The 27,507-nt window shown below is 49.5% G+C and overlaps 1 long non-coding RNA gene across 1 annotated transcript in view; it reads right to left on the reverse strand.

Annotated features, from left to right (window-relative positions):
• Positions 1-3,204: 3,204 nt before the first annotated feature.
• LOC138248935 (uncharacterized) overlaps positions 3,205-27,507 on the reverse strand; it is a 32,287-nt gene continuing 7,984 nt past the window's right edge. Inside the window, exon 2 of the long non-coding RNA XR_011194666.1 lies at positions 3,205-3,942. This is a non-coding gene — a long non-coding RNA (uncharacterized lncRNA). The remainder of the gene's footprint in view (positions 3,943-27,507) is intronic.

Here is a 27,507-nt window from a genome sequence, read left to right on the forward strand (position 1 = left end):
GATTCAAGAATGATGCCAGAGTTCTAATAGTGTGATGGTTCAAGAATGATGGCAGAGTTGTAACAGTGTGATGATTCAAGAATGATGTCAGAACTGCAACTGTGTGATGGTGTGATGATTAAAGCATGATGCCAGAGTACTAATAGTGTGATGGTGTGATTATTCAAGAATGATGTCAGAGTTCTAATGTTCTGACGATCCCATAGTGATGTCATAGTTGTAATAGTGTGAAGGTGTGATGGTTCAGAAATGATGCCAGAGTTGTAATAGCATGATAGTGTGTAGATTCAAGAATGATATCAGAGTTGTAATAATGTGATTATTCAAGAATGATGCCAGAGTTGTAATAATGTGACAGTCTGAAGATTTAAAAAATATCAGAGGGGGGAATTATAGTAGAAGATTTATTTAGAAAAATTATTCATAAAATAAGTTTTGCTTTGTTAGCATAACTTGGTTGCTTTTCAAGAGTGCTTGTCACAGTGCAGAAAAATGAATGTTTATTTGTTGTGCACAAACTACACTTGCTTGTGTTTTTTTTTCCTTTCATAAAATGATCAAAATTCCGCTGCAATACATAGGTGGTCAGTATGATCAGTGCGGTGTGTACCGCCAGCCGGCATGACGGGCCACACCGCCACATAATGAACAGTATGCGGCCCTCACTCACCGCCAGGCTGCCTCCGTCAGACAGCCTGGCGGCGGTCGGAATCATTATCCAACAGGGCAGCGGTGCTGCCCTTTGGATAATGATTCCTCAGCCTCCAGCCTTTCCCTGGCTGGTTTCCCCACCAGGAAAGGCTGGCGGGAGGGGTGCACCGGGGCACTCCTGGTGGCCCCTGCACTGCCCATGCACTTGGCTTGGGCAGTGCAGGGGCTCCTGTGCAGTGCCCCATCGCACAGGTCACTGCCCGATTTTCGGGAAGTGATCTGCGCGACTGGTGCAGCTGCACCTGCCGCACAGATGCATTGGCGTCGGCTCTATGTGGAGCCGCCATCAATGTCCCGGCCAGGCCTTCCTGTGGGCCGGCGGGCGGAAACAAAGTTTCTTCCCACCGGCCCACAGGAATGTTCATTATACGGCTGGCGGGGATCCGGCGATGGTGGAGGTCAGTGGTTTGACCGCCAGCATGAACACGCAGTTTCGACCGCTGTGTTCATAATGAGGGCCGTAGTCTCTGACCTTTATGTGAAAATGTATCTCATGGTTGAGTTCCTTGGGAAGGAGTGTATTTCTGTTGCAACATTGCAAGCCTGTGAGCTTAGCCTCTGTCGTTGTGAATGTTCATAAGTAGAGCCCTAGTTCTAGTTAGGAGAGCCATGGCTATGAGATGGAAGGATACCCATCTTCCAGGCATAACACACTGGACTGCAGCAAAGCAGAGTCAGTGGCCCTGCGGAGGGAGGGGTTAGAGGGTTACACAAGGTCCCCATTGCGTTGGAGTGGGACACGCTCCTACACGAAATGCAGATCCTCTCCGAGGAAAACTAGACTTCTATTTCCTCCTCAGATGAGCGGGTCCTTCCTGCCCCCTCTCTCCCCAAGTGTTACCCCTCTGTCGCTGGTAGGAGTCGACTGTCAATTACAGAACCCATTACCCAATGGTCATACCCTCCACGTGTCAGGGATGCGAGCCCCACCTCATTGCCCCCTGCGCCATGCGGCTGTACATCTACTCTCCCCTAATAATACTATATACTTATGTACGATCTGACCTGCTAGTTGTGATGGTTTTGAACATTGTTAGTTGATTGTGATACTATGAACCAATATCTCTTGCTAAACCAAGCTGTAGAATGTAATGTGGCGAAACCCTTTGTGATAATACACATAGATACTGGAAAAGTATGTATAATCAAATGATGTCCAGTCTTTGTACCGCATAAACTGATGTAAAAATAAAAAAAGTTGGTTCAAAATAAGAATGAATGTGTAGAAGCAGTTTGTTGTTTCTCTTGTGTTTTTGGATTATTAAAACTTATGGCTTTTTCTGTGTAACAAGTTATTTATTAAACAACCAATGAGTATAATGTACAAGTACATCTAATTCTGAAATTAATGATGTGATCGGTTCAGTGCAAGTAACATTTTTCGTGCTGCCTCTCTATGTAAAATCATGCTATGAATCTGTGTATTTTCTTAGTGCAGAGCATTGTAAAAGACGTGCTTTTTGGGAAAGAGACAGCCTTTACTGACTTTCCTGTGAGACTTTAAATTTCATCTTATTCTGCATGTTGCTTGGAGAGGGCGCGATGCTTGTGGTCCTTTCTGTATTTAGGCTTATTTACTATTTACTGCTAGTAATATGACTGACTGCCAGGTGTACTGCTCTCGTTTAAGTTCTTAAAGGCACATTGCATCATTTAAATGTTTAGGATTTTGATTTTATGCTAATCCTCTTGGCTATAATGACTTGCTTTCTGTAATGACACTGTTATTTGAATCCATGTCCAAATACTGAGAGCTGGAAAAGCCTTGTTGTGCAGGTTTTCTCAGTGCTTTGACTGAAAGTTAAAGCTCAGGATTCTCCCTTCCCTGCCAATCGAGCCTCCCTAATTAACGAAGAGTGTAGCGTCGACAAAAGCACGTCCGGCGTGGGGTCAGCTGGAGACAGACAGGGTTTTGACTTCTCTAGAGTACTTCTCTCACAGTCATCACGTCTCTGTAAGTACTTGAACCTCCACAAACCGGCCTTTCATCCTTCAAAGGTTACCCTTAAGGCTTGAGCAGATGAAAGGCTGAGATGTCACTGATGACTGGGGAGGGAACTATGTGTTGACTTGTAGGAAAATATTTTCCCTGTGGAAGGAAAGTACTAGAAAGTGCCCCCCTTGTATTGTTGGTTTGCCCCCAAATACTGTGGAACATGAAAGTGCCTTGCAGAGAGGTGGGGAGAAAGCGCTGTCATAGCTCATCGATAACAGATTACTGTGTGCGTGATAATGTCATGGGTTAATTATGATAATTAGAGGTGTTGAAGGTTGTACTCCTGGGTTAGCGGGTGAACCATGGATATGTAAATATATACATGTAGGAGCTGTTTACATTGAAGTCAGGAGCTCTGGAAAGCTGGATATTTCCCTGTGGTTGGTGAGGGAGCACAGTGTGGTGGTTTGACACAACAGCACAATACTACCGACAAAGGACCGCACCATCCCACCCAGAGCCTGACGGCGGAGTACATGAAGACAGGAGGCGGTCACTTCTCTCTGATCTTTATTGCATTTGGTTAAACTATCATTGTTATAAGCTTCTGCAGAAATCTAGTGATTGGTAGAAACCACACACCATACACAGTCATTTGACTGTGGAGCATAAGATAATACAGGCATCTTCCTGACCAGGGTTCTACTACTGGAGGCAGCCATCCGTGGTCGCATTGTGTGCTTTCATGGCATGGGGGGGGGGGGGCTAGGCATCTTCTCAGTTACAGTTCTATGCACTGCTTGCAACCTACTACAGCAAGCATTATCAGCTTTTAGCCAGGCAGGATAGAGCAGCAAGGAATGAGCTCCTTCACAGTGTAGCATGGGATATCATATCCCTCTTCACGGCACAGCTATTATGCACTGTTGGCAGCCATCCCTGGAACGTACTATGTCCTTACAGTCAGGCGGGATCGGAGGGCATATTGGCGTGTAGGCACAGTAAAGCAGCAGGTTGCACTCACAGGTGCAGCGCCAGCTCCAGCGGGCGGACTCTCCAGAGGTGCTCTCCCCTAGAGGAATCAGGCCGTTCTGAAATTTGCCACATCCTCGGTACCCCTCCCTTCCGCAGGGGCAGCCAACATACTCCTTGCAGCACTGCTGATTCGCTTTTTGGCACCTGAATGCCTCAAGAGCGCAGCTCTCCTCCGAGCACTCCTCTGAGCGGACCTCAGGGACCAGGACGGTGGCCAACCAGAGGCAGAGACAGGGCACCGCCAGCGCTTGAACCAGTTTCTGAAAAAAGAAGACGAGGCATCGTTATACAGATATGGGCTGTGAATAATAAACCACATCTATTGTCACTAAGCGCAGTGCCCATATATGTTGAATATGAAATATCTACAGGGCAACCATGAGGCTGCCAGAAACAATATGCATGTAATAAATTTTACAGTCACATATAGTATGACTTCATCATAACATTTCTTAGTGAATCATTGTGTATGTCTGGTGTGTAAGCATGTCAGAACCCATCAGAAAAAACTCCAAAAGGGGGAACCTACCTGAAGGAAACCTCCTACCATGCCAAACCTCAAACACTGCCAAAACATCTCCACTCAACATAACCCAATTATCTTGGAATCAAGAAACGTTACCTTCAAGATCATCAAGTAACAAAACACCTAGGAGCAAAATGTTGATTTCGGAATTACTTTCTAGGACATCCTAAAGCCGGGGTAAGGGTTAGGCAGGATAATATACTGCTCTGTGAACAAAGCTGCCTTATGATGTGGGGGATTAGTGTTCAGGGCGGTAGGGATCCACAGATGTGCCCTGCTTTCATTTGCTAAATTCACTCCCCAATCTCTTCAGAACGTTCAGCTGTGGTTGAAGAATATAAGGTTCATCTAAGTTTCTTTTCAAATGATGCGGTCTCCGGCTTGTGTATCACTGCCTCTTGGCTGGTGTCACAGCTTGCTTTCAAGACGATGACAGAATCCAACAAGGCCATTGAGTGGTGGATACAGAGGTTTGGGGGTGCAGATGCCATGAGGTTTGGAGTGCAGGGGTGATCAGAAGACATTTAGGATCAGAGGTCATTGAGGACTTACTGATGTTAAGGTTTAGAGAATATTAGAAATTGGGTCTTTAGTTGGCACAGGTGTACCCCCTGTCCAAGTAGGGGCCACAAACCTAGTCAGGGTAAGTCAGTTACACACCATAAATTAACCTGTGCTCACCCTCTGGTAGCTTGTCCCAGGCAGGCAGGCTTAACTTAGGAGGCAATGTCTAAAGTATTTGTGCAACACCTAAAACCGGAAGACAGTTGAAACACCACAAAAGAACTCCACACCAAGTTAGAAAATTAGATTTATGGCCCGATTCACAAAGGCAAACTTAGACCTGAAGTCTTAGTTTAGACCTAAAGTCTAACTTAGACCAAAAGTCTAACTTTACTAGTACACAGACCAAACGTCTAAGGGCCAGATGGATCAAACAGTTTTGCTTTGGACCTTTTGCGATCGCAAAAACGCATTTTGGTATGTATCAAGTCCAATTTGTGATTCCGAATCGCAACTTGGATTTGCGACTACATACGATTCAGTATTAGGAAGGGGCGTGCCATGGGCATCCCATCCTAATACCGAATCACAGAGGTATGTATGATTGGTTTGTGACCATGAGTGCGATCGCAAAACAATCGCAGTTACTACCAATTTCAAATTGGTGGTAACCCATTCGCAATGGGGAAGGGGTCCCGAAGGGACCCCTTCCTCTCTGTGAATGCATGCGAAAACATTTTTTAGGAGCAGGCAGTGGTCTCACCACTGCCTACTCTTAAGAAATGTAAAGAAAACCTTTACATTTTCTTTTTTAAACGCATCCTGTTTTCCTTTAAGGAAAATGGGCTGCATTAAAAAAAAAAAAGAGTGCTTCATTTAAAATCAATCACAGACTGTGATTGTAGCCATTTGCAATGGGTCACAAATTGCGACCTATCTCATCAATATTAAATTAATGAGGTAGGTCCATTTGCGAGCCCTTGCGAATCGCTATATGAAACTCCTGGAGTTTCATACATTCCAATAACGATTACCTAATTGCGATTCACAAAAAATCGCAATTTGGTAATCGCTATTGGAAAGAATGATATATCAGGCCCTGAGTTTGCTATAGTAAAGTTAGACTTTAGGTCTAAACTTAGACTTCAAGTCTAATTTGGACTTTTGGTATAAGTTTACTTTTTGTGAATCAGGCCCTACATTTTTATGAGTTATACAAGACCAAACGACAAAAGTCCAGTAGAAGTTAGTATATGAATTTTTGAAGATCAAAGGAAACTGCGGTGCATAGAAATCATAAAGAACCAACCACAGCTTTCTGATCACGCTAGACTAGGGTAAATCCAAAGTTCACACTGACCACGGTGCAGTACGGGCTGGCAACAGGGACCAACACTGCCCCACTGAAAAAAGTACCTTGTGGAGGGCTCGAGTCAATGTTGAACATCTAATGCGAAGAGCAGAGGAGACGATGTGAAGGTGATGCACCAGTTCTAAGTTGTGCAGCCAGGGATGCGTTGTCATCGAGTTATGCAGTTGCCAATGTGATGTCCTCGAGCAGTGGTGCGGCGTTTAACCCGTTTTACGATAAAGGCACTACATTGACATTGAGCAGCCCAACCAGAGATGGGTTGATGCCGAACCTCTCAAGTGTAAGCGGTGCAGCGTTGTCGAGCCACACAGTTGATGATGCGACGTGTCCTGCAGCAGCAATGCGTTGCATTGAAGGAGATGTGTTGGTTCCAACTGGCACAATGATGGAAATGTGTGGGTTTTGTAGAACACAGCCAGCAAACCCAGCTCAAAGACCCAGGACTGGCTTGGCTCCACTTGGCAGTGCAGGACTCACAGTTGGCAGAGATCAGAGGCTGTAGCTGGGTTGTTGGAAGTCTTTGATGTCCCTGGGACTTCAATACAGGAGGCAAGCAAGCAAGTCCTTGGAGTCACTTTGGTTCTGGGGTTGTAGAGATGCAAGTCCAGTCCTTTTCATTCCAAGGCTAGGAGGGCAGCGGGCAGCAGGGCAGGCAATCAAAGCAAGAGTCCAGCAAATTTAAGGAGATTCCAGCAGAGTGGCAGTTCTTTCAGCAGCACAGCAATCCTTCATCTTGGCAGAATGTCCTCAGGTCTAAAAGTGTACTGATTTGGTGGTTTCTGAGGTCCAGTAATTATACCCAGTTCTGCCTTTGACGTGGGGGCATTTCAAAGAGAGGCCTTTAAAGTGCACAAGGTCCCTATCCTTCCTGCCCTGGATCCAGACTCACTACAGGGTGGTATGCAGCCCTTTATGTGGGGTCAGGCACAGGCTATTCCGATGTAAGTGTCATCTCCTCGATCCCATCCTGCCCAGGATGAGCCATCAGGATGCAGATGGGAACTCAGTCACAGCTACTCTCCCTGTTTGTGGATGTCTACAGGGACTGCACAAAGCCCAGCTGTGACTTACCGAGACATGTATTCGGAGACAGACAGAAGGCACAGAATGGTTGAAGTAAGAAAGTTCCAACTTTTTAAAAGTGGCATTTTCAGCTTTACAATTTAAAATCCACCTTCACCATAAATTAGGATTTTAAACTGTGATTCCAGAGATACCAAACTTGGGGGTCCTATCTCTCACCAATTGGAAATTACACTTATAAAATGTAATAAGGTCATTCCAATGTTAATCTATGGGAGAGACAGGCCATGCAGTAGTGAAAACGAAATTAAGAGGTTTTCACTACCTGGACATGTAAAACTTAAAATCACATGTCCAACCTTTTAAATACACTGCACCCAGCCCCTGGGGTATTTACACACTTGTATGAGTGTCTCTGTATAATGTGTTGTGTGATGTGAAGTGCCCTGATATCCTACACTGGTATCAGTAGCTGTTGGACATGGCCTGGTTGGGGGGATTTCCCTGAAACCTTTTGCTTTTTACTCTTGTTTTTTTGCTGACGCTTTGCACAGCTTTACGACTCTGGGCACTTGCCCACTGTACTGCAGTGAGAAAGTGCGAGCGCCCTTCCTACACATGCCAGGAAGGGTCATGCACTTGGGTGGTTGCGGAACTCTACCAAGGAGTGCCCTGTAAAGAGGTACACCACATACACAAGGCAGCCCTGGCTACTGGTGGGACGCTGCACTAAGTGTGCCGCCCCCCCGCATAGCCTGACCCGCATATATCAGGCCTGACCGCACAGGCCTGGGGAGGCGCAGGTGCATCTGCATCTAGGGGGGCATCTCTCATGCTTTGACCAACCCTAAGCAAGCCTTACGCTACCCCTAGGGTGCCCCGTGAAGGGCGGCGAGGATGGTAGGCGTAAGGCAAGGCAGGGCCACCAGGGTGTTCCCTGTCCATACAGGGAAGAACCCCTATGTGGAGTCTCCCTACCTAGAGGATTGGGCCCTCCTATAGGTTTCGCTGATTCCGTGTGAGTGGCCCTAGGGCCCGGGGCACTGTCCCACTGTGGCCCTCTTCCTACACCTGGTGGGAAGTGGTGCTAACCAGTATGTACTGAACCTGCCCCTGCGGGTCAGAGTCAGCACACTTGCAATGCTATTCTGACATGTGCTGAACCTGGCCCGGCAGGTCATTATGTGATCACTTGTCTCATGATGTCCGATAAGAGACTAGGGAGGTCATTACAACATTGGCGGTAAAAGGCGCTTACCGCCGTGCAGAAGACCGCCAATACACCGCCGCAGCGGCGGTATTCCGCCACAGCTATTATGATACACATCTCGGAATCCGCCGAAATTCAGACACCCACACAACACCGCCACACCAAAGGTCAGTGATAAACTGGCGGAAACAAATCCTCCACCTCCACGCCAACAGAAACACGCCCATGCTGAATCCACGCGGCGGTCATTCAGCCGCGGTATTCCATTGGCAGTACACACCGCTGCGCTCAAAATACACACACATCTCCAAAAAACCGCCACATTGGACAATTCAAAATACACACACCTGATACACATATAAACACCACTCCCACACACCCAATTCAATATAAAACACACACCCACATCAACCACAAACCCCTACGACCAAAAAATATTGGCGAAGGCCAGAGAGAGAGCACAGAATAGAAAACACCATCACACAGAGGCACCACAACACCATCACCCACACAACATCCACGCACAAAACACCACACACCACTACACTCACCACACTCATCACCACATACACCACCCCACACCTCATCCACACCACCCCATGGCACGCCAAAGACACCCCCGCTTCTCTGAGGAGGAGCTCAGGGTCATGGTGGAGGAAATCATCCGGGTAGAGCCACAGCTATTTGGCTCACAGGTACAGCACACATCAATAGCCAGGAAGATGGAGTTTTGGAGCAGAATAGTGAACAGGGTGAACGCCGTGCAACAGCACCCAAGAAATAGGGAGGACATCAGGAAGAGGTGGAACGACCTACGGGGGAAGGTGCGTTCAACGGTCTCCAGGTACAACATCGTGGTACAGCGGACTGGCGGTGGACCCCCACCTCCTCCCCCACAACTAACAACATGGGAGGAGCAAGTCTTGACCATCTTGCATCCTGAGGGCCTCGGAGGAGTCGGTGGAGGATGGGACACTGGTAAGTCAAATCTTAACTATCATATCCCCCACCCTACCTGCATGCTATCACACACCCCCTCCCTCACCCCCTCCCCTATCACTACAACTCCTCACTAATGTACCCATGACACTAACCACCCATCCCAACACCAAGCCTTGCATGACACAACTAAGCATGGACACCCCTCACTAAAGCATGCCTACTGCACATACCCAGAACACCCCCCCAACCATCATCACACAAACCCACACACAGGAAGGCTTGCACTGGGGTACACAAACACCCACCCATTTCACACCATTACACACACACACATGCAATAATCATGCTCTTATGCCCCTGCAGGAACCTGAAGGACCGTCACCACACCAGAGGGTCCAGAGAACACCACTCCACCCCCAGAAGAGGCCCACAGTGACGAGAGCAGCTCTGCCCTACTGGATCCTGATGACCAGCCCGGACCATCGTGGGCCTCGGGACAGTCGGTTCCCCTTGCACAGGCACAGCCCAACACCGGCCTTCCACCCTCTGGTAACACCAGCACAGCACCCACCCAGCGGGCCCAAACCTCCCTACCCAGGACAGGTCAATCAGCAGTGTGTCCACCACTACAGGGCACCCAGGCTAACCCACCACCCCAACAACAACAGGGACCTGGGGGCAGTGGTAGTGGGCACATGGTCCAGGGGACGGAGGCACAGTAACACAGGGGAACTGGGAGGGCTGCTGTGGGACAGGGGGCGGGCAGGCCAAGGGAGCCCACTCTCCACGAGGCCCTCACCTCCATCATGGGAGCATACCACCACTCCCAGGAGACGATGGCGACGGTCCTGGACAAGTTGCAGGAGACCCTGCGTCTGCAGGACGAACTGTATTTGGGGTTCAGGGAGGAGCTCAGGACCATCAGCTCCGCCCTGGGCACCATCGTAGGGGTGCTGAAGGACATACAGCAGACCTTGAGGGACACCGTGGCACTCCATGGGGCCCCTGACACTAGCCAAGACGATGAACTGCCCACCACCTCCGCCGGCGCTAGTGGACAGGACGCCCCGCCACAGGACCACCACACCAGCACCCCACCCCCTGCAGACGGTGAACCACCCCGCAAGCGGTCCCTGAGATCCAGGATCAGGACAGAGCAAGATGGCAAGACCCCCGCCAGGAAATGAGACCACCCTGATTGTCCTCCCACTGTCCCACTTTGTTACCCTGTCCATATTCAAACTGCCCCAGCTCCACTTCCTATGCCCAGGTGGGCAGTGCACCTGTGAGACTAATAGACTGGACTCTGCCATGGACATTTCTCCACCATCCCCCATTACCATTTTACAACCCCCCTCGAGTCAGTCTGTGATTTCGTAAATATGTATTATTAATGACAGTGTCATAATGGGTTTACCATTGTCAGGCTAACATACCTATGTCACACATCACAAGCCCTTGAAGGATGCAAGCAGTTGACACGTAGGAAACCACACCTGTGAAACCGTAATGGAAGGGTACAACTCAGTTACCAAGTAGTGAATTAAATCGAGAAACAGGATAGAGGTAGATGTGTGAAAGTTAATGTAATGTTAAACCTGAAAATGTTCTCACCTGTGTGTCACTGGAAATATTGCTGTATGACTGACTCCCTGTTGTCGTTGTCTTCTTCCTCAGCTTCATCCTCATCACTGTCCACAGGCTCCACAGACTCCACAGCTGCTACAACACCGTCATCTGGATCATCCTCCTGCAGAAAAGGCACCTGGCGTCACAAAGCCAAATTATGGAGCATGGAGCAGGCGATGATGATCTAGCACACCTTCTTCGGTGAGTAGAATAGGGATCCACCTGTCATATGGAGGCACCTGTACCTGGCCTTCAGGAGGCCGAAGGTTCATTCGATCACCGTCCTAGTCCGCCCATGGGACTCATTGTACCGTTCCTCTGCCCTGGTCCTGGGATTCCTCACTGGGGTCAATAGCCAGGAAAGGTTGGGGTAACCAGAGTCCCCCAATAGACATACATGGTGCCTCTGGAGTTGACCCATCATATCAGGGATGCTGCTATTCCGCAGGATGTAGGCGTCATGCACTGAGCCAGGGAACATAGCATTTACCTGCGAGATGTACTGGTCTGCCAAACAGACCATCTGGACATTCATGGAATGATAACTCTTCCTGTTCCTGTACACCTGTTCACTCCTGTGGGGGGGGACCAGAGCTACATGGGTCCCATCAATGGCACCAATGACGTTGGGGATATGTCCAAGGGCATAGAAGTCACCTTTCACTGTAGACAAATCCTCCACCTGAGGGAAAATGATGTATCTCCTTACGTGTTTCAGCAGGGCAGCCAACACTCTGGACAACACGTTGGAAAACATAGGCTGGGACATCCCTGATGCCATGGCCACAGTAGTCTGAAAAGACCCACTTGCAAGGAAATGGAGCACTGACAGCACCTGCACGTCAGGGGGGATTCCAGTCGGATGGCGGATTGGTGACATCAGGTCTGGCTCCAACTGGGTACATAGTTCCTGGATAGTGGCACGGTCAAACCGGTAGGTGATGATGACATGTCTCTCTTCCATTGTCAACAGGTCCACCAACGGTCAGTACACCGGAGGATTCCGCCATCTTCTCATATGTCCCAGCTGACAGTGCCTACGAAGGACAACAGCGAAGAACCAGTCATTATTCCTCCAGGTATGTACCCACAGTTACACACAAGACTACACCACTCACAAAACCCTTCCTGTATGTGTGTTGAGTGTAGGCCTAGCTATGTGTGACGCAGTAGTAAATGAAGCCATGTGGGCCCCTGAAATGGCGGCTGCCTGACCTCTAAACTGGGACAATGGGATTGTGGTGTAACTGTGCTGGCGTTGTACACCTTCGCGGTAGACGGTCGTAGACTGCGGCGCAATGCTACATTGGTTAACATTGGACCCTATGGGTCCCAGGAGCCAATGAACAGGTGCGCTGGCGGTGATGATGCGCACCGCCGCGGACGTCACCACCGCGGACGTCACCGCCATTTTCTAGCTGTTCAATCACTAGATACCTGACCTTCGACAGTAGAGGACCTACACTGCAAGTGCTGCTGTGACCTCGGTCTGGAAGCGACGATGGCTGCTGCGTCTGGGGAAAGGGCCCCTGCCTTCACTGCACAGGAGTTGGAGAAACTTGTGGATGGGGTCCTCCCCCAGTACACGCTACTCTACGGTCCTCCAGACCAACAGGTTAGTACACAGGGAGCACGTTGTATGGGCTAGGCCTGGGTGGAGAGGGCTGGTTGGAAGAGGGAAGGGGGCAGAGTTCATAGAACATTAATGCATGGGAATGAATGGGCCACATGGCCAGAGTAGGGAGGGGGCCACTCACAACGACGGTGCAGTTGGTAATGACTGTTCCTCTTCCCTTGTGCATGTCATGTAGGTCAGCGCCCACCAGAAGAGGGACATCTGGCGTGCCATCGCCAAGGAGGTCCGGACCCTGGGGGCCCACCAGAGACGGGGCACCCACTGCCGGAAGAGATGGGAGGACATTCGCCGCTGGAGCAAGAAGACGGCGGAGGCTCAGCTGGGGATGGCCTCCCAACGTGGGAGGGGTGCCCGTCGCACCATGACCCCCCTGATGTTCCGGATCCTGGCGGTGGCCTACCCGGAGTTGGATGGGCGCTTGAGGGCATCACAGCAGACACTAGGGGGTGAGTACAACCTCATTCTGCAGACTTTGCATGCAGTGGAGGTGTCTGGGTGGGGAGGTGGGCTGTGGGTGTCCCTAGGCCAGGGCGAGTTAGGTAGGCAAGGCCCCTCCATAATGTAGGCCATTTGGCACTCTACCCCACCTCAGCAGAGTGCCAAGTCGAGGTATAGTTCCCCCTGTGGCATCCATGTGCGCAGATGTCCACCATTGCCATGTAGGCCATATCCCAGAAATTGCGTGTGCAGAAGTGTAGTGCTTTCCTCTTATTTAGTTTCTAAGCACTAACATAACACAACAGAAATGCACTTCTGAGGTCAAAGAAGACTTTTATTGTTGTAATTCTTCCCCAACCACAATTTTTATGTATGACGAATTAGTAGCTTTCAAGTCCGCGTTAATCAAACAAAATATATCAGTTTGCAATATATACAGCAGGTTATATTTATAAGATATTGAATGCAAAGCAAAACAAATACTTCACCGTGTGGGAACTATCTACAGCTTCATCTTTCTAAGGTCTGCAAGCTGATGACCCCTGTCAGCCGCGAGAAAGAGAGATTCATCTACCCACACGGGATTGCTGGCAGCCTGCGCCAAGCTCCAGCACGAGGTCCGGCAGATTCGAATCTGACTCTCTGCAGCCTGTTACATTCGTTACAAAGGTGTGCCCCCTCCTCTCAGACCCGGGAAACTGAGCAAGCCTTTTGGAGACTGGCCAGGTCTCCAAGACTACTCCTGTTCCCAAGCTCAAGCGAAGAAAAAACAACACCCATGTACTCTCTCTTATCATGTCTAGTCTACTGTGAGAAAAACATCTTGGTTCTCTTGTGCAAAAACACTGCTTGGAAAAATACAGCTTGGATTCTCAACTGCAATGTCTAACTCCACGTTAAAGGCAATGGGCAGCTAACCTAAATATCAAATGCAATGTCTTATATCATGTCAAAGCCCATAGGCAGCTGAGCTGAATACAAAATGCAATGTATAATATCATGTCAAAGCCAATAGGCAGCGGAGCTGAATATAAAATGCAATGTATAATATCATGTAAAAGCCAATAGGCAGTTAAGCTGAATACAGAAAGTAATGGCTAATGCAATGTCAAAGCCCATAGGCGGCTCAACTGAACAAAACATACCATGTGCTACTGGTGAACATTGAGCAACTAAAATGCGCAGTGGTGAAACACAAAGTCATTGGTCAAAACAAAATTCAACAAATGGCAGTACAAGAGGGCAGGAGCACGGCGTAATGCAGGGGGCTGCTGCGTCTGTCTTGTCCGCCAGCGGTAGCGGTATGCCATGCACTAAAACTCTCTTTCTTCTGTCTCCCCCCCCCTTTTCCTGCTCTCCCTGTCCTTTTGTACATCAGCATCAACAGGCGGAGGTACAGTGGCACCGGAGCACGAGGGAGCTGCATCCCACATGGCCATGGAGGGCCACACCACGGACTCTGAATGCACCAGTGGGACGGAGGGCGAGGGGAGCTTCACGTCGCCCACCGGATCACTATGCAGCGACACGGACTCGTTCGCTGATGGGGGCTCCCTTGTGGTGGTGGCACCATCTGTGCTCCCCACCTCTACAGGTACAGCCGCCACCTCTCCTTCCAGCCCCGCCCTCCCAGCAGCCCCTCAGCGTTCGCCCCGTGCCCGCTCACCCAGGAGGGTGGGCATCACCTTCGCCCCAGGCACCTCAGGCCCTGCCCCAGTCACCCCTGCTGCCCTCAGTGAGGAGGCCATTGACCTCCTCAGGTCACTCACTGTTGGGCAGTCTACCATTGTGAATGCCATCCAGGGTGTAGAACGAGAGTTGCAACACGGTAATGCATTCCTGGAGGGCATTCATTCTGGTCAGGCTGCCCTTCAGCGAACCCTGCAATCTCTGGCCTTAGCACTGATGGCAGCCATTGTCCCTGTGTCTAGCCTCCCCCCTCCAGCTTCCTCCACCCAGACCCAATCCCCTTCACCCCAGCCCATCCTAAGCACACCTACAGACCAGCATGCACACAAGTCACCACACACAAGTAGCTCAAGCAAACATAGGCACCACACACACCACAGGCCCTCACGCAAGCCTCACCCACATACAGACACAGCAACATCCACTCACTCCACTGTGTCCTCCTCCTCCTCTTCTCCCGCCTCCCTCCCAGTCTCGTCTACACACACACCTGCATGCACCACATCTACAGGCACCATGAATCGCACCAGGACACCCAGCACCACAAGCCGCTCACCTGCACTCACCACCTCCACTGCCATTTACACGTCCCGTGTCCTCTCCCAGTGTGTCTGTGACGCCCCCTCCCAAATTACACAAACGCCGGCAATCACTCACCCAACATCCATCCACCTCACGACAGCCTCCAGTACCTGCACCCAAAACAGCTAAAGTGACACCTCCGACAACTACCTCCTCTTTCTCCGCTCCCAGACCTCCTCCAGCTACCCATCCCAGTGTTCGTCAGAAACTGTCCCTCTGTGAAATTGACATTTTTGCCCCCACCCCCCCCTCCAATTCAACAGTCCCGTTGTAGCGCCTCAGCCAAAACAGCCTCCAATACCAGTGGTGTGTGTTCAAGGCTTGTGGAGTGCACCGGCCACTAGGGCAGGCAGTAGGACCCAGAGCCAAGGCACTGGCAGCCCACCCCCTGTAAAGGCTCTAAAATTGGAGAGTGGACGACGGGACTGTGTCAAGACTCCTGGTGGGAAAACAACTGACATGGGTTCCAAGGGGATTGGAGAGTCAGCTGTGACTCCACCAAATCTGGGGAAGGGCCAGAGGAAGTCTGCCCAGCCTGTTGTGAGTGTCACGGCGGAGAAGTGCGCCATCATTTCCGGTGGTCGAGACACAACCACCAGCACCGTCGTCACTGGTCCAGAGACCACCGCCAGAGTCACAGCCCAGGAGGGCCCAAGTATCATCACTGGTCCAGAGACCACCACCGGAGTCACATCCCAGGAGGGCCCAAGTATCGTCACTGGTCCAGTGACCACCACCAGAGTCACAGCCCAGGAGGGCACAAGTATCGTCACTGGTTCAGAGACCACTGCCGGAGTCACAGCCCAGGAGGACCCAAGTATCGTCACTGGTCAGGAGACCACCGCCGGAGTCACAGCCCAGGAGGGCCCACGTATCATCACTGGTCAGGAGACCACCGCCAGAGTCACAGCCCAGGAGGGCCCAAGTATCGTCACTGGTCCAGAGACCACCGCCGGAGTCAGTGCCCTGGAGGGCCCAAGTATCGTCACTGGTCCAGAGACCACCGCCTGAGTCAGTGCCCTGGAGGGCCCAAGTATCGTCACTGGTCCAGAGACCACCGCCGGAGTCAGTGCCCTGAAGGGCCCCGGCTGCCACAGCCCCGCTGGGCATGGATGGAACGTCATGCCACACACCAATGCCCAGTGTAGAGAACGTCATGCCACACACCAATGCCCAGTGTAGAGAACGTCATGCCACACACCAATGTACAGTGTAGAGAACGTCATGCCACACACTAATGTCCGTATCAGAACCGCCATGTCAAAGCACCGCTGAACAGTCCTGAACCGCCATGGCAAAGCACCGCTGAACAGTCCTGAACCGCCATGTCAAAGCACCGCTGAACAGGGCAAAGACCGCCATGGCAAAGCACCACTGAACAGGGCAAAGACCGGGTAGGAATGAATGGACCACCACATCAGGCATCCTTATCCCATGTGCAGCTGGGACAGTGACAGGACAGGAACTTTCACAGGGAGACTCATCCAGTCTGGGCACCAGTCCCCCCAAGTACCAGTAGAGACCTGCATCTACTTGAGAGACTGTGGCTTTGCACTCCCCAGGATGGCACAGTGGGCAAACCACCCACTGTAGAGACTTGAGAGACTGTGGCTTTGCACTCCCCAGGATGGCACAGTGGGCAAACCACCCACTGTAGAGACTTGAGAGACTGTGGCTTTGCACTCCCCAGGATGGCACAGTGGGCAAACCACCCACTGGAAAGACTTGAGAGACTGTGGCTTTGCACTCACCAGGATGGCACAGTGGGCAAACCACCCACTGTAGAGACTTGAGAGACTGTGGCTTTGCACTCCCCAGGATGGCACAGTGGGCAAACCACCCACTGTAGAGACTTGAGAGACTGTGGCTTTGCACTCCCCAGGATGGCACAGTGGGCAGACCACCCACTTGTGAGACTTGAGAGACTGTGGCTTTGCACTCCCCAGGATACATCAATGGGCATGGAGCCCCGTTGTGGATCTGGCTTTGCAGTCATCCGGCTGAGGTGCCCCCCCTTCGCTTCCCCCTGAGGTGCCTGTAGTATTTCTATCTGATGCCCCAGCAGTGTTCTCTCCGATTGTGGTCAGGTATCGTTTGTGGGCCTCGCCCATGCATTTTTGGACTGTTGGTGCATGGACATTGTTGTGTACTTATCTGCACTACTTCTCGTATTGTATATAATTATGACTGATTTTCAATTATATATCTGTATATTTTTGTATGACATGTATATTGGCACATTACAATGTTTGAACGAATTTCGCATTGTCTATTCAGTCTTCCGGGGGGATTATGGGTTGTTACTGTGATTTTTGTGAATGCATTGGTGTGTATGTTGTAATATGCGAGGGTGGGGGTGTTTGGTGGATGTCCCCCTAACTTTTGCCTCCCCCCTCCCCTGTGTTGTAGGTGCAGTACTCACCGTTGTCTTCGGCGCCTACGTAGCTGTTGGTCGTAGAGGAGCAGAAAGACAAGGGCAGGGAGTATTTGGAGTTCCGGCTCCATGGAGTCCTCGTTCCTCGTGGGATGTGTTCAGGTGAGCGTTTTCCCATAGCAAAAGCTGTTTCCGCCGTGTTTTTATCCACAGTGAATCCGCCCCGGAAAAGGTGGCGGATTGGCGGGTTGTAATACTGTGGGCGGTACATTGTCTCCCGCCTGTCTGTTGCCGGTGACCGCCGCGCTGCTTGTCTGTACCGCCGTGGCGGGCGGTGTGTTAAAGTGGCTGTCTTAGTTGGCGGTTTCCACCAGGGTCATAATTCCCTTTTTTTGTCTGCCGGCCTGTTTGCAGTATTTCCGCAGCTTTAACACCGTCCGCCAGGGTTGTAATGACCACCTATGTTTTTCAGGGAATGTGTTATTCTTCTCATGTGTGCATACTGCAAATGTTGTTTTAACTCAGTTGGGCCTAGTACTGCTAGTGTTGTTTCGAATGGTGATTCCTGCCTAGAGTTACATGCTATTCATGCTGTGTTAATGTGTGTGTTGAATACAAAACCTATTTACATACAGCTCATGTGCAGTCTCTTTTGTAATGCTCAGTGTAATTGCTGTGTGGTAAAGCTGTGCCAGTGCTTTACACGTTGCCCCGTGACAAGCCAGACTGCTCTGTGCCAAGCTACCCAAGGGTGAGGTCAGGCTATACAGTCAGTGTAATCAACCACCCCTCATGGGAGTGGTAGGTTCTGCCTGGCAGGTTCCCTTGTGTCCTCTGCCAAGAGCCTGGGCATCTGGTAGAAAATCAGCTGTCCATGATCCCTCAGATCAAGGCAGTGACAGCGAAGTGGTTCATCCTATTGAAAGCCAGCAGGGAGGTCGCTCCTCTTCTGTCACCAGTTGAGGATCCCTCGGTTCAAGTGACAGAGGGCGGGAGCTTCTCTGTCCTGGCCCCATCTTATGGAACTTTCTTCCTTTCCCGGTCAGGCTGGAACCCAACTTTGAGAGGTTCAGGAAACATTTGAAGACCTGGCTACTTAAGCAAGCTTTCATTAGCGTGAGGTATCTGTCCCTCCCTCCTGGTTGTTGCAGCACTACGGCCCTGATTTAAGAAAAGTGGTGCTGCACCCAGTGCAGCGCCACTCTTCTTGCGCTGCTTGGCGCCCCCTTAACGCCGGCATGTGTGCGCCGTTTCTTAGATACAGCGCACCACGGCGGTAGTTAGGGGAGCTAGCAACAACATTGTTGACACTAGTTTGGAGCTTTGCAGGATTAGCGTCAAAAATGTTGATGCTAATCCTGCAAAGCCCATTGAGGCTCGTTGTAAACAATGGTGTGCCTCCTTTTAACAACTGCTCTGAGCAGATGGTAAAAGTGCCCGAAATAAATTACGCAAAGAAATCTCTTAGATCTCGTTGCACCATTTTTTCGCGCCCCTAACGGGGGAGCTCCCCCTTTGCGTACATTTTACCTGGCGCAGGTCATATTAAACCTCATGAAAGAGCCCCTTCTTTCAACCTCTATCTTCATTTAAAAATACTTCCTGTGTCAGATATTTTTGACTATTTTGCAGGAAAAATCTCCGTTTGCATCCTCCTGAGGACCGGGTGCACCAGGAGAGTCTAACTAACAAAGGCCAGACCTGCCAGGGTGGGGCACAGACTTGTCCCACAGTGACCTTTCAGCCCCCACCAGATCTGTTCCCTGAAGTCTGTTGTAAATCATATCTGACTCCAAGGAGCCCCCACCGCAAGGATACAGCCTTGGACTTTATCCCACTGTGGAATTCTTAGGTTGCACATCAAAGAGCTTTAAAACCAATAGTGCAAAGTGAATGTCCGGTTGTGATGGGAAATCCGCAATTGGTAAAATGGCGGGTCCAGTTATTCCACACTTACGGCCTTATTATGCGATTTGGCCTTTGTTCCACTACCAGAACTCTTGTGTTCACTCAGGGGTCATAGGAAGCATTTAGGGCCTCTGGGAGTCCATTGTGAATAAAGTCTCCAGGCTGGAATTACAAACATTTCTTGCTCTATGATGGTGAATGATGTCCTTGGGATAGACCCAGTGTTTCAGCCGACCACATACACTCACAGATGCTCCATTTTGGGTGCCTGGACCCCCGTCCATCCTTTTAGAGACTTGTAAGCCTTAATTCACACTTTGGTACTTGGAACAACCAGCCACCAGCGAGACCGAGGAAACACATTCCCAACACCAGAGGGGAGAGGTTTGCTGCACTCACCCTCCCTGACAGTGGGTTGTGCTTTTGTCCCTGAGGTGATTTCTGCTGACATGGCAACAGCCACCTCTGGGAAAACTCAGTGACGGATATGCCACCATGGCACTGATTAAAGTATGGTGGATTTACATGCGAAGATACCAGGCGGCAACATTTATGATTCTGGGAGGTACTTCGTTGCTGCCCAGCTCTGCAGGTTCATGCGTGAGGTGCTGCCCCAGGCTTTTTTCCTTTGAATTCTTGGATTAATAATCCCATTTTATAACGGAAGCAACAAGACTACAAGTCCCAGAATTCAAAGAAAAAACCCGAACTGGGGTAGCATATCACGCACGGCTGAGATTTATTCACCTGAATCCACCTATTGTGCGTTAATTGCCATGGAATGGTATGGAACCAGTGCTTAATTTTGTGAAAGAAAGGGTGCCGGTGCATGAAGCACTGCTCAGAAGTCAGCGGCCGGTGCAATTAAACGTTGGGATGCCGCATACTAAACTGGTCTTTGATCCAATCACAGACACTCCATGCCAGTGGTTAATTTCTTAATAAAAAGTGCCGGTGCCCAAAGCACTCCTCTGAAACATGTGGTTGCTGCAGTTAAATGTGGGAACAAGGAACACTGAGGCAGTGTAATCCTAAAGCCATCTCAGGCCTCTTTAATCCATGTACAGCCACTCCCTTTCCCTTCAGCTCACTCTTGCAGCTTTCCGCTTTCTCCCTTTGTGAGGGTTTTCCGTCTTTCTTTGCTCCGTCTTTCCCATATGTGCCTTCTGCTCCTAGTAAATGCCTAATCCAGAAAGTGCCGGCCCTCAAAAATAAGTGCCGGTGCCCCGCAACAGAAACCACCAGCTCAAATTAAGTACTGCTCCCTGCCCCTTTGTCTCGCTGCTTTCTCTCTCTGTGCCGGTTTTTCTGACTTTCTCGTCTCCCATCTTTCCGATCTTTGTGTGTGTCCCTCTCTTGCACTAGGGAAATATCTGACGGGGAAAAAATAGGTGCTGGTCCCCAAAAAGTGTCTCCCACCAGCAACCACCGGCTCAAATTAAGGGCTGGCTATAACTGTACAGAGCTGTTTTCCTGGGTGGAACTCTATATGCTCTCATTTAGCACTTGCTGTGACGTGCTGAGCAGCTGGTAGGTGTAAGTGGGAGGCCGGTGAAGGGTTGTAAGGGTAGCAGTTAGACCCAGCTGTCATATAATTTACACCGGTGTAATCTCACATAATCTTCAGCAGTTTGAGTTACAATTGTTATGTGAAATGCCAGAGATTACACCATTACCACACCTTGCACATTTGAGACTTTGTTCAGGCAGAAATCCTATAGAGAAACAAAGAAAGAAGGAGATTTAGCAGAATACAAGCAGCTGTTCGTGTTACCTGTGATGTTGTGCCCGTGGCGGCTGCTGTCAGGAATGTGTGGAGGGGCAGAGTGTGGAGCAGGAGGGGCAGCGTGCTGTGCGAAGCGGAATAATAATCACATTTTTTTTCAAAAGACTTACCTGCCACTTCCGGCCCTCTGTTTTCTTCTGCTCCCGTCGCAGGTCCTTCCCTTGTTGCTCCCCTCCCCACCCAATCCAGACCCTTCTCTCATGTTGTTACCCAGCATGAGAGAAACGCTGGGATTGGCTTGAGCGGGCTGAAATGCCGCTCAGAGAGGGAGTGAGAGCCTGCACTTGGTCTCCACCCAGCTGTGAAAAACAGCTCGGGTGGAGAGCTCTAAGTGCGCATGTAGGTTTGGCCAGCCTAAGACGGCCAGCCACACCAACATGCACACCCAGCGGCTGATTTTAGAGCCCCTAGTGCCTCCTTGCGCCACATTAGCGTCATTTACTTGTGCAAATGTGGTCAAGCCAGGCTGAAATAAGGGCGCTAAATTTACAGAGTGGCACAATGCATGCACTGTGCTACTTTGTAACTCTTTGTGCTACATTATGCCTGTGCCAGGCATAATGTATGCAAAGGGGGCGTTCCCCCATTAGGGGGGTCTGAAAAAATGGTGCAAATAAATCTAAGAGATTTCTTTGCGTCATTTTTTACGGCACTTTTAAGACCAGCACAAAGCAGGAGTTAAAAGGAGGGGCACCATTGTGTTCAATGGGCCTCAATGGGCCTCGCAGGATTAGGGTCAAAAATGTTATGCTAATCCTGTGAAGCTCCTAATTAGCGTGACAAATGTTGCTGCTAGTTCCCCCAACTACTGCCATGGTGTGCTGTATTTTAGATATGGTGCACACATGGTGGCGTTAGGGGGCGCTAAGGGATGCAAGAAAAGTGGCGTTGCACCAGGTGTAGTGCCACTTTTCGTAAATCAGGGCCTTAGAGTGCACTTAACGCTCCTCCTCCCCTGCTGACACTGTGGATGGCCCAGCCCTACACCAGTCAGCAGACTGGCTAAGCAGAAAAATAAAATGATGATAAATACTTTTATTATCATTTTATTTTCCACTTTTTGCTGCCGTTCTGCAGTAGGGCGACGCTTCTCTGCCGTAGCGGAGGGGCCACCCCTGGCCAGTCTCACATACAAGAAACTGGCTCTTCTTGGGGCTAGCCTGGGAGGATTTGTTTGTGTTTAAGATTTATTTATTATTTTGCTGGTGGGATGACTCAGTGATTTGAATGCTCGTCTTTGACAAATGCTGTAATGTGAAGGTGACAAGCCTGAATACTGGTAAGCGAGACTGAACTTTCCATCCCTCTGAGACGGATAAATTAGGGCCCAGATTTAAGGGCCCCTAGCGCCATTCCGACGCCACATTAGCATCATTTTTGTTCACGCTAATGTGGCGTTGGAACGCCAAAAATGCGACGCCATAATTATAAACTGGTGCAATGCATGCATTGCGCCACTTTGTAACCCCTTGCGCCACAATATGCCTGTTCCAAGCATAATCTATGCAAATAGGCATTCTAGCGCTAGGGGGCTGAAAAAATGGCACGAAGAAATCTAAGAGATTTCTTTGCAGCATTTTTATCGGCATTTTTAATGCCTGCTCAGAGCAGGCGTTAAAGGGAAGCTTCCATTGTTTTTAATGGTCTCTGGGTGCTTTGCAGGATTAGTGACAACATTTTTGGCGCTAAACCTGCAAAGTCCCGGGCTAGTGTAAAAAACGATTAAGCTAATACCTCTGACTATTGCAAAGGTGTGCCGTATTTTAAATATGGCACACAGGTGGTGGCGTTCCGGGGGCGCTAAGGGGCACAAGAAAAATTGCACTTTTCATAAATCTGCCCCAAAGTATCATAAATTGGGTAGTGGTAAAACTGGTTATTTATAGAGCTTAAAAATGGCAGAAGAGCTGTACGAAGCTCTACATAAAACAAGTTACTGTTAAGAGAGGGTCTTACAATTCTTCTTAGATGGATTCCCTTTAGTTGTTCTCTTTGCTCAGTGTAATCCCATTCAGGCTCCCTCTATCTCTTGTTATCGCAGGGTGGTGGCCACCTTGTGGTCACCCTCTGGGGATGAGCGAGCTTGTCCTCGCCTGGGGCACTGACTCCCACCACTCCAGTTCTTTCTTTCAGCAGATGCTCTCTCTTCTCCTTGTGCATTTACCGAAATAGATGGTCTGATGTACATTTCTTATTGCTAGGTAATTGATTTGGATTTGTCGTTTCCATCCCTTATTTTTTCCTCTGGACCACGGTGATCTCAATTTTTGACATATAGAGCGAAACTCTCTTCTGTGTCCCAGCCCCTCCTCTTGCAATGGCATTTACTGATTTGCTAGAGAGACTCCACTGCATGAAGTCTTAATAAGTCTCAAAGCTCATCCAGCCATCATTATACAAAGAGGCTTTCTGAATCCTTGGGCTGGGGATGGTTTGCAATGCAGGGAAGGGTCACTTGAACCTGTTTGCTAATTTCCAATAGGTGGCTCTGTTCCCATCCAATACATGGCAATGAACATGGCCTGGGCTTTTTGGCAGCAAAGTTTGTTATATCCTAGCACGATTCTGTCCCCTTTGGCTGTGATGTGCAATCTGCTTTTAGGGGCGCTCTGGGTGTTGTTAGATTTTGGCGCTGCCTCAGGTTTACGAAAACTCGTAAATCTGGGGCAGCGTCAAAATGCAATGGGTGTTGTTGTTGCACGCCCACAGAATCACCCATTGGGGCATAGTTACGAGCCCCTAGCACCACTGAAGCATCACTTTTCATGACACTCTAGTGGTAGTGTCGAATGGTTGAAAATGCAGTTTTTGCTTTTGCATCTTCTGATAATTTGATCTGCTAATACCCTGCAGTCAAATCAAAAGTGCTTAGATACTTGGCAGATGCCAGTGTATCTATTAGCTCATCTGCCCTGGGTATAGGTTGAGCATCAGTTTTGGTTACCTGGTTGAGACCTCTATAGTCTACGCAAAACCGCATTTCCTTCTTTCCATCCTTGGAATTAGGTTTTGGTACAAGTACCACAGGAGAGGCCCATGGACTTTCAGAGTGCTCAACCACTCCCAGTTCAAGCATTTTCTGCACTTCTTGCTTTATGCAGTCTCTGACATGGCCAGGCTGCCTATAGATCTTACTTTTGACAGCCAAGCTGTCTCCAGTATCTATAGTGTGCTCACACCAAGAAGTGGTGCCTGGCACAGTAGAGAAGAGTTCAGAAAACTGACCTAGGAGATTTATGCAGTGGTCTTTCTGCTCAGCAGTAAGACAATCTGCCAAAACTACACCTTCCACTAGAGCATCTTGTTCTGTGGAAGAGAAGAGATCAGGGAGAGGGTCACTCTCTTCTTCCTGTCCCTCCTCTGTTGCCATGAGCAGGGTGAGATCAGCCCTGTCATAGTAGGGTTTCAGGCGATTGACATGGAGCACCCTAAGGGGACTCCTGGCAGTGCCTAAGTCAACTAAGTAGGTGACTTCACCCTTCTTTTCAACAATTATGTGGGGTCCACTCCATTTGTCTTGGAGTGCTCTTGGTGCCACAGGCTCCAAGATCCACACTTTCTGCCCTGGTTGGAACTGAACCAAAACAGCCTTCTGGTCATGCCATTGCTTTTGGAGCTCTTGGCTGGCCTGAAGGTTTTTACTGGCCTTTTTCATGTACTCAGCCATCCTAGATCTTAGGCCAAGTACATAGTCCACTATGTCTTGCTTTTGAGCTTTTAAAGGTTGTTCCCAACCCTCCTTAACAAGTGTTAGAGGACCTCTCACAGGGTGTCAAAGGGGCTGAAGCCCACTCCTTTTTGGGGTACCTCCCTGTAAGCAAAAAGGAGGCAAGGTAACAGGATATACCATCTCCTGCGGAGTTTTTCAGGGAGTCCCATTATCATACCTTTGAGAGTTTTGTTAAATCTCTCCACCAGTCCATTTGTTTGTGGATGATAGGGTGTGGTGAACTTGTATGTCACACCACATTCCTTCCACATGGCCTTTAAGTAAGCAGACATGAAATTGCTTCCCCTGTCTGATACCACCTCTTTTGGGAAGCCCACCCTGGAAAAGATTCCCAGGAGGGCCTTTGCCACTGCAGGAGCTGTAGTGGTCCTTAGAGGAATTGCTTCAGGATATCTGGTGGCATGGTCCACTACCACCAAGATAAACCTATTGCCTGAAGCAGTAGGAGGGTCAAGGGGGCCAACTATGTCAACCCCTACCCTTTCAAAGGGAACCCCAACCACAGGCAGTGGATTAAGGGGTGCCTTTGGAGTGCCACCTGTCTTGCCACTGGCTTGACAGGTTTCACAGGACTTGCAAAATTCCTTTGTGTCCTCTGACATTCTAGGCCAATGAACCAAGGGGACGAGCCTGTCCCAAGTTTTCATTTGCCCCAAATGTCCAGCTAAGGGAATGTCGTGGGCTAGAGTTAGGAGGAACTTTCTGTACTCCTGAGGAATCACCAATCTCCTGGCAGTTCCAGGTTATGGATCCCTTGCTTCAGTGTACAAGAGGTTGTCCTCCCAGTAAAGTCTGTGAGAGTCACTGACATCCCCATTTGCTTGTTTGACAGCTTGCTGCCTTAGACCCTCTAGTGTGGGGCATGTATGCTGTGCCACACTCAGCTCCTCCCTGGCAGGCCCTCCTTCACCCAAAAGTTCAGCAGTGTCTGCTTCCAGCTCCTCTGGTGTAGGTTCTGCACAGGGTGGAAATTCTTCTTCCTCAGAAGTTGAATCCACTGTAGAGGGAGGGATAGTGGGTAGTGTTTTACCTTTACTAACCCTAGCTTTAGGGAGCACTTGGTCCATTCTTCCAGGATCCAAGTCACCCTGTCCTTTTTGCTTTTTGGCCTGAGCCCTTGTCAAAGCAAAAATATGCCCTGGAATGCCCAGCATTGCTGCATGAGCCTCCAACTCCACTTCTGCCCAAGCTGATGTCTCTAAATCATTTCCTAATAGACAGTCTACAGGTAAATCTGAGGCAACCACAACTTTCTTTGGACCAGTAACCCCCCCCCCCCAGTTGAGATTCACAACAGCCATGGGGTGGCTAAGAGTGTTATTATGAGCATCGGTTACTTGGTACTGGTGACCAAGTAGGTGTTGTTCAGGGTGGACCAGTTTCTCTATTACCATGGTAACACTGGCACCTGTGTCCCTGTAGGCCTGAACCTCCACACCATTTATTAGGGGTAGTTGCTTGTACTTATCCATGTTAAGGGGACAAGCAACCAAGGTGGCTAAATCAATAGCCCCCTCAGAGACTAACACAGCCTCTGTGGTCTCCCTAATAAGATCAACCCCAACTAAGTTACCAAAAGTGAGCCCAGCTACTCCCTTGGATTGGCTATTAGTAGGTTTGCTCCCACCACCACTGCTATTACTAGGGGCACTAGGTGTAGCAGCAGGGGTTGTAGTGGTAGGAGGCTTGGTGCTTTTCTTTGGACTACTGGGATCTGTTGTCCAATGGCCTTTTATTTTACATAAATAGCACCATGGTTTATTTTCTTTGTTTTGATTTGAAGAGGATTTGGGCCCACCACCACCACCAGAGTGTTTTTGTGGGCCTGATGAAGACTCAATTTTAGATTTGTCCCCACCCTTGTCAGAAGACTTACCATCCTTCTTCTTGCCATCTTTGTCACCCCCTGTATGAACTTTTCTGTTCACCCTTGTTCTGACCCATTTGTCTGCCTTCTTTCCCAATTCTTGGGGAGAGGTTAGATCAGAGTCTACCAGGTACTGGTGTAACAAATCAGACACACAATTATTAAGAATATGCTCTCTCAGGATTAAGTTATACAGGCTTTCATAGTCAGAAACTTTACTGCCATGTAACCACCCCTCCAAGGCCTTCACTGAATGGTCAACAAAGTCTACCCAGTCTTGTGAAGACTCCTTTTTGGTTTCTCTGAACTTCATCCTGTACTGTTCAGTGGTTAAGCCATAACCATCTAGGAGTGCATTCTTAAGAACTGCAAAATTATTGGCATCACTTTCTTTTACAGTAAGGAGCCTATCCCTACCCTTTCCACTGAAAGATAGCCATAGGATAGCAGCCCACTGCCTTTGAGGGACCTCCTGTACAACACAGGCCCTCTCAAGTGCAGCAAACCACTTGTTAATGTCACCCCCCCCCTTGTAAAAGGGAACTATCTTGTGCAGATTCCTAGAATCATGCTCTTTTTCAGGATGACTATTTGGAATACTGCTGCTGC

This window comes from Pleurodeles waltl, chromosome 8, assembly GCF_031143425.1.
Source record: "Pleurodeles waltl isolate 20211129_DDA chromosome 8, aPleWal1.hap1.20221129, whole genome shotgun sequence".
Classification (NCBI taxonomy): domain Eukaryota; kingdom Metazoa; phylum Chordata; class Amphibia; order Caudata; family Salamandridae; genus Pleurodeles; species Pleurodeles waltl.